The sequence below is a fragment of the Meleagris gallopavo genome, chromosome 1 (genome assembly GCF_000146605.3).
Source record: "Meleagris gallopavo isolate NT-WF06-2002-E0010 breed Aviagen turkey brand Nicholas breeding stock chromosome 1, Turkey_5.1, whole genome shotgun sequence".
NCBI classification, from domain to species: domain Eukaryota; kingdom Metazoa; phylum Chordata; class Aves; order Galliformes; family Phasianidae; genus Meleagris; species Meleagris gallopavo.
The window spans coordinates 43559587-43571985 of record NC_015011.2 but is presented as its reverse complement, the minus strand read 5'-3'; the positions used below and the strand labels follow the sequence as shown (position 1 = coordinate 43571985).

Here is a 12399-nt window from a genome sequence, read left to right as displayed (position 1 = left end):
GCGCCGCAAGACGCGGGTAAAGCGCGTGGGGGTTCGGGGCCGAGCTCGGGAAGTTTTGTGCCGCGGTGCCGGGCTGTGAGGAGCAGCCCCGACCCGCGGGGTCCCCGCTTGCCTTGTGCCGTGGTAGAGCTGGAGGGATGTGGGCTGTTAGCGTGCGCTTCTGTGTCGTGCTCCCGATCCTGAACGCTCGCTTGTCAGTACAAGAAGATGGAAAGAAACCGGCTGTTGGCATAATAGAAACCGACACGCGATAGAAACTAGTAGGAGGTGGGAGGGAGAGAACTTGCTCACCGGCAACAACGGCGCTGGTGATTTCAGGAGCTCCGTCTGCGGGTCGTCGGGCTCGGGCTGGCGCCGCGCCTCTCGTGGTCGCCGACTCGTGGGTCGATGAGTTCATCCAGCGGCGCAGCACGGCGGCTGCCCTGCTCCGGAGCCTGCAGGAGGGCCGGGCTCTGCCCTGAGGTGGACACGAAGGTGTATCTGTGTGCCCTGGGCGATGGCATACGCTATGTGCCGCTGCGTGGGATAGTTTTTCTTATGGCCCGCTGGCAAGTTGAGCTTCACTTTATTATTATTATTGTTTTATTCGTGTAGCATATGCTACCTGTATTGGCAACTCCCTGCTGTGGTGAGGGCAGGTGGTGCTCAGGGGTCTGTGTGGGTTTGGGTTCTTCCCCCGAGGCTCAGCTCCAACAGGTGTAAGGCACGCGCTCCTCCTTGCTGCGCGCTGCAGGACTTGGGCTTTTTCTCTCTTCTGTCTGCGGTGTTCTCTCCATCCCCTCCCAACCCATAAATTAAAAGTGCTGAAAAGGTGTGCTGCTGATTGTTGCTGTGTAATGAAATGTTTTAAGATAGGGAAGCCTACACACTGTAGGCTACTCAACTACTGTACTACTGAAGTCTAGAATGCTCTTCATGCTGCAAGCTCAGAGTGTGTGCTACTCCTAACCTGGTTACAAATTGTATGTATTTCCTTTCTTTTTCTCTTTACAAGGTGAACTAGTTAGTTTTTTTCGTTGTTCTTGCTCAATGAATAATGTGCTATCTAACTTAGTATGGCCATGAAAGAAAACTGCATGCCTTCAAGGCTGATTTGGGGCATGTGTAAGAGCTAAAATGGGAGTTTTCACTCTATAGTCCAGCTGATCTGCTTAATAGCATGAAGTATCATGGCTAACATGTGCATCGTACCTGCATATGGAAAAATAATAATAATAAAAAAAAATCTCAAGACAATTTCATGAACTCATTGGGCTTTGGTCTAATTCTGAGTTTCATTTCATCAGGCTTAACCTCTCCTTTCCTTCCTGCAACCACGAGAATTGGAAACACAGGCCCTTTATCCAGTTCCTAGAGTCCATGTAATTGCGTTGTTCCGGGCTCTGCGCTTTAAGAGTTGTATAGGTTTCACGCAACTTGTAATATAATTGGCAGAGATGGAAGCAGCAGGCTTTGTACTCCAGATGATGGCAAGAGCTGGCATTAAGTACGTTTGTGTAGGGACAAATAGAATGTTTTCCTGGATAACTTCATCATTCCTCTTGCTGCTTTAACAAGAGGGACAGAAATGGCCAGGCACTAGAGCAGCAACAATTGGTGCTATTATGTAGGAAAGAAGAAAGAAGGATGCTGTTTCTCTCTTAGAGACTGAACAAAGAGCGTCAGAGCAGCTGGAGTTGAAGCTGCAGTTCTCAAACATTCATGGAGAAAACAACACAGGGAATGAACACAGTAGCAGTGGGACGGTACTCTGAGAGTCCTGGCAATCCGGGCAGTGCTTGTGTGAAGCAGTCTCAGAGCTGCCTCCGTCAGCACAGTGGAGACGGTGCGTAGTAAATAGGGTGAGGTGTATTTAATGTAGCTTGAGGAAAAGAGGAGGCAAAGTAGCTGCTGGACCTCTTAGTTTGCTTAAAATAGGTTACCGAGTCTGGTTATTGGGAGGCTAAGTTTTGGAGGACTTAGCCAGCCCTATGGGTTGCTGCCTGTGTCCTGACTGTCTCCAAACTGCTACTGTGTGTGCTGGAGAAAATCATCACCAAATTCAGTTTGTAGAAGTGCTAGAGCAACTTACCATGAATACAGCCTTCTGAGGGGGAGAAAAGATTTTACAATTCCTGCTGCTGGTCTAAAGCTCCTTCAACTTGCTCCAGCGCTGGCCCTGTTCAGTGCCTTCCTGTTTAAGACCACTTGAAGTATGATTTTCTGGGCTCTGCTAACAGCTCTCCAATGAGTCGTGTTACGTTTTGTGCAAAGATCTCAGTGCCTGAAAGAGAGAAAATGCTTTAATGAGGAACAGCCATGCCATTCTTACCATATGGAGAATTACTGCAGCCTGAGGAGGCCAAGAACTTTGAGGGAGAGGTTGGGGTTCTGCTCCCCTCCTTGGCCAAGTTGTTGGGGAGCTGTGCTTGGCAGCACCGAGTGAGGCATAAAACCTCTTCAGTCTGCTAATTTGTGCCTCGTTATGTTATCCTGTGCTTCAGGACTGCCTGTTGAGGCCCTGTTAAATCTCTCACTTCTGAGTGCTCACCAGGTTGTCCTGTTTAGACCTCAGAAGCCCGTGCATACTTTTTTGCTGCTGATCAGGGCTCTTCAATCTCGATCCCTAAAGCCTTTCAGAACAAGTGTCCTCCTCTATGCATCAGGATTATCAGTTTATACGTGTGGCCTTGTAGAATAAAAATCCACTTCTAGTACAACTGGAACACAAGTTCCTGTACTGCGTCCCACTGTAAGCCTATGAAGCAATGCATCCTGCTTTTAACCAGCACCAGATGCTTTAGACAGAGATGCAGGAAACCCCTAGTTGCATAATGTATGGTACATTGGATCCTGTGCAGAACTCTTCCTCAATAGTGATAGTTTTATATTTGAAATGGTAATAATTACTACTTTGCTTATAAAAAAAAAAAAGTCTCACCTGGAGCAGATGTGGGTGTGTGGGGCTTATTTTGTTAGCAAATGGAAATCCTTATTTTCAGTCTTCCTATGTTTTCAGCCTTAGTGAGGATAGCAGTAGAATCAGCATTTGGGGGATGAAATGATTCTTGCATGACTGTACCAAAAAAAGGCTGATATTAGAAAACAAATTAAAGAAATACAGGTTTCCACTTGTTTTCTTACATTCTAGCAATAAAAAACATCCTCTGAATGTCTCTTCCCTTCTTCTCGTGTCTCTCTTATGATCCCTCCCATTCATCTTGTCTATAAGCGAGGCAGACTTCTTAATAATCTTGCCTCATATGGAAGTCTTTCTAAGCCTCTAATCACTTTCATCATCTGTGCTAGGATTCCCTTTATTTCTTGTAATCTTTTGTATATTTAGTGGAAATAACATAAAGGGGCTTAGAAAAGATTATTATTGTTGTTTGAAACGACAAAAACTTGCATACAAAAAAAAAAAAAAACAACCCAACAAAACCACAAAACCAAAACATCACAGTTTCAGGAGAAACAGATTTATTTAATGCTCCTGGTGTTGCTTTCAGTATGGGGCTGTGCTTCTTCTGGGCTTCTGGAGCTCATAACCAAACCTCCAGATATTTTGTGCTCAAAGAACTGATGTGTGCTTTTCCCAATTTCCTCATTTTTTTGCATAAGATGAAGATAATTTGATGAGACAGAATGTTATTCAGACCTTCGAGCATTAGCTTTAAATCCACAATATATCTAGAAATCTATGAAACCTGTCAGATAATAGGCTATGCGATGCAGGAGTGATGGGGATAAGAGAAGGAAGCCACAATTGAGGTAGGATCTCCAAAAGACAGATTAGCCACGTAGAACTGAAGAAAAGCCCAGTTTGTTTGTGTAGAACTAGAATCCAGTTTGATTATTTAGTCACTGCAGAAGTATTTGGGACACTAACTTCTTAATGTATTTTTTCCAGTGCCAGAAAGAGCTGTTAGGAAGTTTACAAAGCGGCTATCTTTTTTCTTTCTTGTTTCTTAGGGGTGGGGATTTGTGTTCTTTCCAAGGCTTAAGATGATTTTTACGTTTGGAAGTTCTGTACTTAAACATTTCATACCTTTTGGTCTCTGCCTGGGAACTTACTGTCTCCTTTCCTTTGCTGTGCTTTTGGCTCCTCCTTACTGCAGTGGGTGATGTTGCTTGCAGGACTGGGGCATCTGCTTGCAGCTCTTTAAACATTAGGTGTATTAACAGCAACAAAACAAAGCCATAGCCACTGGAGGAAAGCCTCCATCCTTTCAGTTTGCTTTTTTTGAAGGACATGGGATTGCCATCCTGTCAGATTGCCAGTGCTGATGCAGGGGGCTGCAAGCAGTTCTAGATCCATAAGTTGCTCGCTGTCATCATCTCCATCAGTGAGGCTGTAGTTGGGTGCCACCTGGCACAGTGTCCACATTGAGGCTGAGCCTGTAAGGATTTGGCTGGATGGGATTGCTCTCACTTCTCTTGTCCAGTTCTAGAGCTTTTGGCACCCGGAGAAAGTGTGCAGCTTTTATCTTCACCCCTGGAGCTGAGTGTGGTTTTGGGAAAGATGTGGGTATGAGATGAGATTCTATATAGTGTTGGGGTGTGGTGTTACATAATAATTCTTTTTCTTATTATATATTCAGGTGGAATAACTTTGCTAAAGAACATTTGCATTATCACTAGTGAGGATTGCATTGTTTTTACTATTGAAATTTTCAGTTTTTCCTTAAGTCCAAAAGAGGAATGGAGTATTAATATGCAAAGCCAAAAATAAACCTGCTGTTCTAAAACCTTGACATATGGGATCTGGTATGCAACCGGGGTGCCTTGTGCCTGTGCAGCTAACCTTCTGCAGACTCTCTCAGCAAGTGAGAACTCCTCTGAGGCTGTTTTTTACACTGTACTACATGATCTAAGCTTTAGTTCAGGGGCAAGAATGGAAGAGGAGGAAAGACCCTCCTGGCTGAGGTGTAATGAATATCTACAAATCAGGAGCTTCATAACATGGAGTGGCCCACTTTATTATTGTCATGTTTTGGTGTTGCATGTGCGTAAAATTCAAGAGGGTAAAAATCAGTAGCAGTGGTTTCCCATGTCTTTTCTTAGTTACCCCTATACTGGATGCTGCAGTGCGTTTTAATGGACCCCTGATAATAGAAATTTGGCATATTTTTTTGTTAACAGTTTGTATAGTAGGCACCTCTTCCATGCTTTGTCTATTTGTATATGGCTTGGTAACAGTTACCTTCTCTTATACATTTTTGTTTCAGCAGCTCTGAGTGAAACAGGGATAGGGAGGTGCAAAGAATTAATACTGTGTAGTTGAATTAAAATCAAAAATGTGGTAAAAGTAGTTCTGAAGTCTGAGTGTTTCCATTGACAACAGTGGCCTATGGAACCAATCTGAGATGAACTGGAGCCTTACAGAAAACTGTATCAAGTAAGCGTTCAGTACAGGATGGTGGATGTTACTTTCAGTTTGTCTTACAGTCTCATCTAGCTTCAATCAGGATGGTTTAGGTGGGTTTTCATTTTGGATTTTGTGTTGTAAATGCATGATTTTGTAACAGGCTTGGCTGAAATGTCTGGAAACAGCTTTGCTTTCTGGCAGAGGTTGTTAGAAAAGAGCAGCCTCTGTGTGTGTGTGTATGTATGTAAATAAAAACACTGAGGACTGCCATGATTTAACACTTCAAGTGATTGTCTAAGTCATATGATTTCATTGAAATTGATAGAACTGTCTTTCAAAAAGGCTCTAAATAAGATCTTATTACCTTGCTAATGCTATGTTTAGAGGAAGTATTTCTAGTTGGAGATGAAACATGATGGAAGCTGGTGCTTTAAAGATTGGGAAGACTATGCTGCTCTGAAATCAGTTTGCGTGAGCAAAAGGTGTTGATTTGCAAAATGATACAAAGCTTTAGAGCAGAGATGGTGGCAGAAAAACCTGATTTTGCCTACCACTACCATAAAAGCCCTCCACGTTTAGATAAGTAACTCAGCTCAAAGGAAACGTGGGAAGTCAGTGCTTTGGGATCTGTAATTGGGTAGTTTTTAAATCTAAGTTAATTTCTACCTAGGATTTCAGTGCCATGCTACAAGAAATACTGTGACAGGAAGAGAAGCATGTAAGGGAGGTTGATGTAGCTACTTTCTCTGGTTTTACAGTGTTCAGTTTTCATTTTATTCTCAGTTATTCCAGTACATTTAGTATAGAAATTGCAATTAAGCCAGAAGTTATTATTCAAATGCAAAGTGATATAAATATGCATATAAGTTATGCTGTGTTATACCAGCATGCCTGGACAGGAGAGTGGCCCCAAAGATCCAACTGACAGACCTGTTGGAATTGACTCTTAACATTTCTCCAGTAAGTGTGCTGAAGATTTCATTGCTTTGCCTTTGCTTTCTGGGAGACTAAAATCAGATGGGAAGTAGCTGTTGTTTGGGCTCTGGTGGCCACTGACTGTGTTTGGATTACAGCAGGCAAGAAGCTTTGGTTGAAAGCTGCAGGCAGCTGCAAGGGAAGGTGGAAGCTTTGAAACACGGTAGGATCAAAAGAGACATCTAGTGTTAGAAAAACTAGATGAACAGATCTCATTGAGTGAGAGTTGCCTAGATCAGATCTGAGACACCTTTTTCCTTAAGGAGGACCAAGGCAGACTTCTGGCTGTGTGCTCAATCATACCCACTACTTTTCCAATTTGCAGCTTTGCACGTTGCTGCTTTCACCCTGCCAGCTTTCCCCAAGCTGGTGTGCTATCTTGTACCAAGTCCAGAAATGACACCACAACACAGGGCTCCTTCACCCCACTGTGGTCATACTGTGCTTACAACCTTTGAGTCCATGCTGCTGTTTGTGCTGTGTGTGGATGCTGAATTACCAGCCTTTTACTTAAGTCTAGAAGACGCATGAATTCCTGTCTGAAAATGACAGTAGAAGACAGGAAAAATGCTTCTTTGTGTTGGGTGTGGGACACTCACAACCAAGCAGTGGGAGAAAAGGTAATAAAATACTATTTGCTAGTGTCAGAGTGACTTGATACAATAGAAATGTTAAGAAATATGCATTGCTCCCAAGCTACATCTTTTTGCTTAGGCATTTAGTTACAGGAAAGTTTTGTTAAATGTCAGCTTTTGGAGCCCTTCCTTTTCTTGTCTACATCGATTCTCCTGTTTACCAGTAATGTCTGACACATTGTGTTATGAAGAGAATTAATCCTGCATCACCCACCTTTTGATTCTCTTTGTCCTGGTAAAAGAAACTTGATAGTACTCCTTGAATTATACCTAGCTTGAGGTTTTTTGTTTTGTTTGCACTTAAATCACTTGGAAAAATCTGCAAAGCATCAAAACAAGTATATATAAAAAAATGTGGATTTGGCTAGAATCAGACTAAACATTTATTCCAAAGGTTGGATGTAATTTTCTTTTTTTTTTCCCCCTTCATGCCATATAGATGTTTATAAAATAAAATGCTTCAGTACTTGTTACTGCTGCAGTTATCAATGTGTGTGCATAATATGGGTGTGTGTGGCTCTTATTGTGTTAGGAATCTTTGTTTTACTGGAGGTTTTGGCAGGAATAACACAACTCTGTGTCATGATCGTCTCTGATATTTATTGCCAGATCTGCACAGTATCTCTCCACCCACTCATCAGGTTCCTGATTTCTTTCTTCCCCCTTTCCTGCTATGTCCATAAAAAGAGGCTATCTTTGTTCAGATTTTTCCCTATTTCTTAAGAAAGAAATCTGGCTACGTTTTGTCAGTCCTCTTTTTGGAGCAAATCACACAATCTCAGTTTTGATGAACAGAGGGAGAATGACAGCCTGCTTCTAAGAATATCTCTTTAACTCTTAGGAGTGTCTTTTAAAGCCAGGCAGTAAATGGCAGCAGACCGATTCAGTTGCTGCCAGGCTCCTGTTGAGCTAAAATGAGTCCAGAAGGTTCACGGCGTGTTTGTTGTACTCCTGAGATGTTTTCCTCCACAGCTTTATGTGACCATCTCTGCAGTGGTATCATTTCTTCAGCCACAGACTCATGCAATGAGTGACCTCAGGCCCTTCTGAGATGTGCCATCGGCACCGGCAGGGCAGCTGGCCCTGCCTGGGAATCCTCCTTCTGCAGGTGGACTGAGTCTGGCATCTCAGGTGCTTGGAAAGGCTGGGGGATGTGGGGGAGCAAAGGCAATTCTTAACGAGATCTGAGGAAGGGTTAAGAAAAGGAGAAGAGTGAAGGCAGGAGAAGGTCTTTGGCAACCAGCAAGAGTACTTTTTCTAGTAGGTATATCTAACAATTCTGGGTCTGTCCTCGTTGACACCTATACATTTTGTTCCCATAGACTGTATGGATGTAGTACTAAGTGATTTGCCTTGGAGAGTACTGGGGAACATTGCTGTCTTGAAGAGCTGGCTGCTTACTGCTGCTAGTAAAGAATGGGTCTTGTTATGACCTTCTTCTGTTGTGTCTTTCCCATGTTAACTCGCGTGGTCTTCGCTCTCTTTAGAGCATGGAGAGATGCTGGTAAGCAGGTCTATTTCTGGCATTTATGGAACCAACTCCCTGTGGTTTTCTACTTGAGGGGCATGATTGTGCTTACTTAATGTAGAAAAAAAGATAAACAGATGCATCTTCCTCTGTGCTTGTTTTGTGCCTCCAAGGAAAACATGTATTTTTGTTTGTTTGTTTTGTTCAAACATACTAAGGAACTGGAAAGTCTTGAATCACATGCAAATATTCAGGAGGGTGGATAAGAAACAAACTGCCAAAGCTCAATCTGCAAGTCATCAACTGACTTCTCTACTGACATCTTATTCATAAAACTTGGTATCAGGCTTTTGTTTGTGATCTATTGGTGCCAGAAGCCATGATATCTTTATTCTTTCAGACTTAGGAAACTGGGCTTTGAGGATTGAGTGCAGTAGTGTTCTTTCAGAAGACATTTTGTATGCGGAGTGGCAACACAGGTCAAACCTTAGGTGGGATTTCTCATTTACTAATGAATGCAAGCATTTTGCTGAAACATGTATGTAAATTGCTCTTTACTTTTGAAGGAGTACTCTTGCAATGAAGATACACCCATCTGCAGTGTTTAGAAACAAATAGCCAAGCCCTTGTTTCAGTTATTCTTGTTTGTACTTGAGAGGATTGGCCGGTCTATGTGCTTTGTGCCATTTTGTGGTGTGGAAGTTAATGTCAGAAAAGGCTGAAATGATTTTTGTGAAGATAATTTATGTTTTGAAATGAAGTCTAGAGGAGGGGACAATATTAGCCTAAGGTTCTGCAGACGTGGGTTCATAGTACTGGGACAGCTCTCAGCCCTTGGGTGATGATGGAAGTTTCTTCACCTCCCCAATGCGATTTCTCCAAGTGTGCACAGCATATAACTGCAGTGAAGGGCGCACACCTCAGAGCCATTAGCCATCTGGATGGATATGTTTAAAAATAAATAAATTCAACTGAACATCAAAACCAGAACAAACTCAAAAAACAAACCTTTTTTGATGCTCCAAAAATATGAAGAACATGCAGCTTCCTGCTCTCCATGTTAGGCAGACTTCAAGGAGACTATCTGTTATAGATGCTTCTTTCCCCAAAACAGTATAAGCCTTGTGTAAAGCCTTAAATTGTCCATCTGCTCCCAGGCTGGTTGTGGTGGGTACTTCTGTAGCTGAGAGAGAGGCCCAGTCCCTAAGAGTGATGGGTCTGGTCTCTACTGATTTGGTAGGAACTTGTACAGAATTACACAGAGGTGGGCACCTGAATCAGGTTTAGATTGTATTCCCTGATAGCTGCCGTGTGGCAATAGATATTTTGGGCATTGCAGAAAAGATGCAAGTCTTATACTTTTTCATGTGTTGTAGAATGAGATTTCTGTACTGAATATCTAGGCGTATATGCCAAAACAACTTGACTCTTGAGGGGGAGAGTTCTAAAGGTACTTTTTGTTAGTCCAACAAACAGAACATTTTTCTGGCTCTCTCTTGTCATTTCACTTATGCGTAATTCTTCTGTTTTAGGAAACCTTTTTCCCCCTTGATCTCTATATTTTGCCAGCTCTGCCATTATGCATAAAAAAAAACTATTGGTCTCTGGGTTCTCAGACATTTGGCAGTACAGGACGTTACGCTCCTTTTCTCCTTCTCTCTCTGTTTTGACTCAGTAAAATTAATCTCTCTAACAGGTTCTCAATTTCTAAACCTTGGGAAATTTTTTCAGTTTTTAAAAAGTGGCTTTGGAAAATTGGAGTGAATACTGCTTCTTTATGTGTATATACAGGACTATTCTAGGTTTGAAATACGATGGTAGGGTACATTGGTTGTTCCTCATCCGTCTGTCAGACAGACCTGAATCTCCTGTGACCTTGTGGGGAGGTTCTGCTAATTAAAATGAAACTCCTGAAGAAGCAGACCTCTAATATAGTTTCCAAAGGATAGGCTGTGAAGATGTATAGCAGGTGAGCATATGCAGGTCTTTTGATCTTAGCAAGAAGTGCTGTGGGGCACACTTTCCATGTCACTGTTACATGTTGCTCATATGGGACTGCTCTCTGCCTGGCCCCTGGTGAGTGTTAGTGCTGTCATGTTTGCTCCATAAGGTAGATCTGGCCCAAAGCGGAGCCTGTGCAGCACACAAGGCTGATGTTGGAGGTGAAAAGACTGTGCTCTGCTGTCGTATTGAAGAACACAGAGGATTTATAATGAATTGATTCCGTGGAGGTGTGAAATAGAGGCTGCCTGAAGAAGGACGTAACTTCACTTGCTTAAGTCCTCACCTTCAGAAGATGAGTCCTAATTCCTCTGAAACCTTTAGTTTTTGTGATGAACACAAGAAATTCTAAGATCTAATCCTCAGAGAAAGAATGCATCAGTTCTCCTTGTGAGCACTTCTTCAGCACGAACTGTCTGTGAATTCCCAAAACTACAGTTATCTTTTCAGAATGTGCCCTGCCAGCTTCAGGATGTAATTGATTTTGCTGTCTGTGAATACACCTTTTCAATTTGAAAACAAGAGAGTGAAGGAGGAAAAGAGGAGCTTTCTGCACTTCATCTGCAGCACTGGGGCTCAAATCAGTGTTAGTGAGTTAAAGAAATTTGGGTCTGATGCTCATTGCCCTTCAAGTATAGCTGTGCAGATAATATTGGTGGCTGCTTTCTGCCTGCTGGCTTGTGGCTGTGATAGACGGTTTGCTGGGAGCTTCAGTGTTCCTGTGGCCACACACACCTTAGCTTGCTGTTGTCCATCACCTTTTCTTTCTTTAGCAGCATGAAGACAAAGGTTTTTTGTGCTTGTGCTGTTTCTACAGAAACTGGTTGAAATAACTTGTTAATATGGAAATGGAATTCTTAAGTTGAGTTTTTGTTTGTTTGTTTTTTAATATATTTGTGAATGATTTTGGGAGAATCAAGGGCTACAGTTGATTTGAAGGTTGCCCAGTAAGAGAGTTTTAAAAAGTCACTCAGAATTATATTTGTTTTATTACTATCCCTTGCAAACTGCAGTAACTCTTAATGTCTATTTTTAAGAAGAATTTTCAGTCTCTGTTTACATCATTTTGGTCTCTGATTACACCCAATGTAGCTTGCTAATTTTAGGGCTGTGAACTCCTCGTGCTTTAGTGAGACAAAGTTTTAATAGCTGTCTGAATACCTGGATAAAATTGATCGCTATGCATCTCCATGTAGGGCCACATATGTTGCTTGTGGTGTTGCTGTTTGATTTATTAACGCAAGGCTGGTAGAGTAGGAATGGAAATTCTTATTCCAGTATGATTTAGAACAGTGTTATGTATTAATAAACAGAATCCTCATACGGGCGTGCTTTAATGCTGGTATTGGAATTCAAAGCGCTGCATTTCTGAAAAAAACTGAGTTTTTTTAAATTTACATCTAAGTCATGGTGAGCTTGTCGTATATTTTGTTAGCAAACCCACAGAGCGATGTCTTTATTTTTTGTAGCAATTACTCTGCTAAATCTTCAATTTCAGAAGAGCAGCAGTGCCTGGCATCACCCAGTGCTGCGATTAACCTACTGGGAAGAGTCCGCCCCAACTGCTCCAAGACTTGTGTGAGCAAGTTGCATCATTCTCTGAAATGCCTTTTCCTCCTGGGGGGCAGACAGGTCTATCTGCTGTCATTATCTGTGTGATAGCAGTAAGGTTTAGAGACAGTTGTGCTACCAAAGGTACAAAGTGTACTCGGCTCAGCGGCTCATTTCCAAATGCAGAAAACCTCAGTAATGTCAGCACATACGCTTGCTTTTTGAATGTTGGATGCTCAGAAGTAATCCTTAGGCTTACGCTGTGCTCAGCTTTCTTCTGCCTGAGTAAGCTTTGTATTGTTTATGCAGCCCTTCTGTCATTTGAGAAAGGGAGAATGAGGAAAGATGATGCTTCTGCATTATTTGAAATTGTTACATTATGCAGCATTCCTGCACATTTTTCTCCAGGAGTGAACAAATGG

At 42.3% G+C, this 12399-nt stretch overlaps 1 protein-coding gene across 5 annotated transcripts in view; it reads left to right on the top strand.

Annotated features, from left to right (window-relative positions):
* The window catches only part of TMCC3 (transmembrane and coiled-coil domain family 3), a 67668-nt gene that overhangs the window by 24132 nt on the left and 31137 nt on the right, over positions 1 to 12399 (top strand). The window contains exon 1 of one of the 5 annotated variants that reach the window (XM_019613864.2): positions 7 to 16. The exons of the other annotated variants lie outside the window; for them this stretch is intronic. The gene's annotated coding sequence lies outside the window, so the exon portion shown is untranslated. Of the gene's footprint in view, positions 1 to 6; positions 17 to 12399 lie in introns of those variants that run through there. 5 annotated transcript variants of the gene reach the window in all.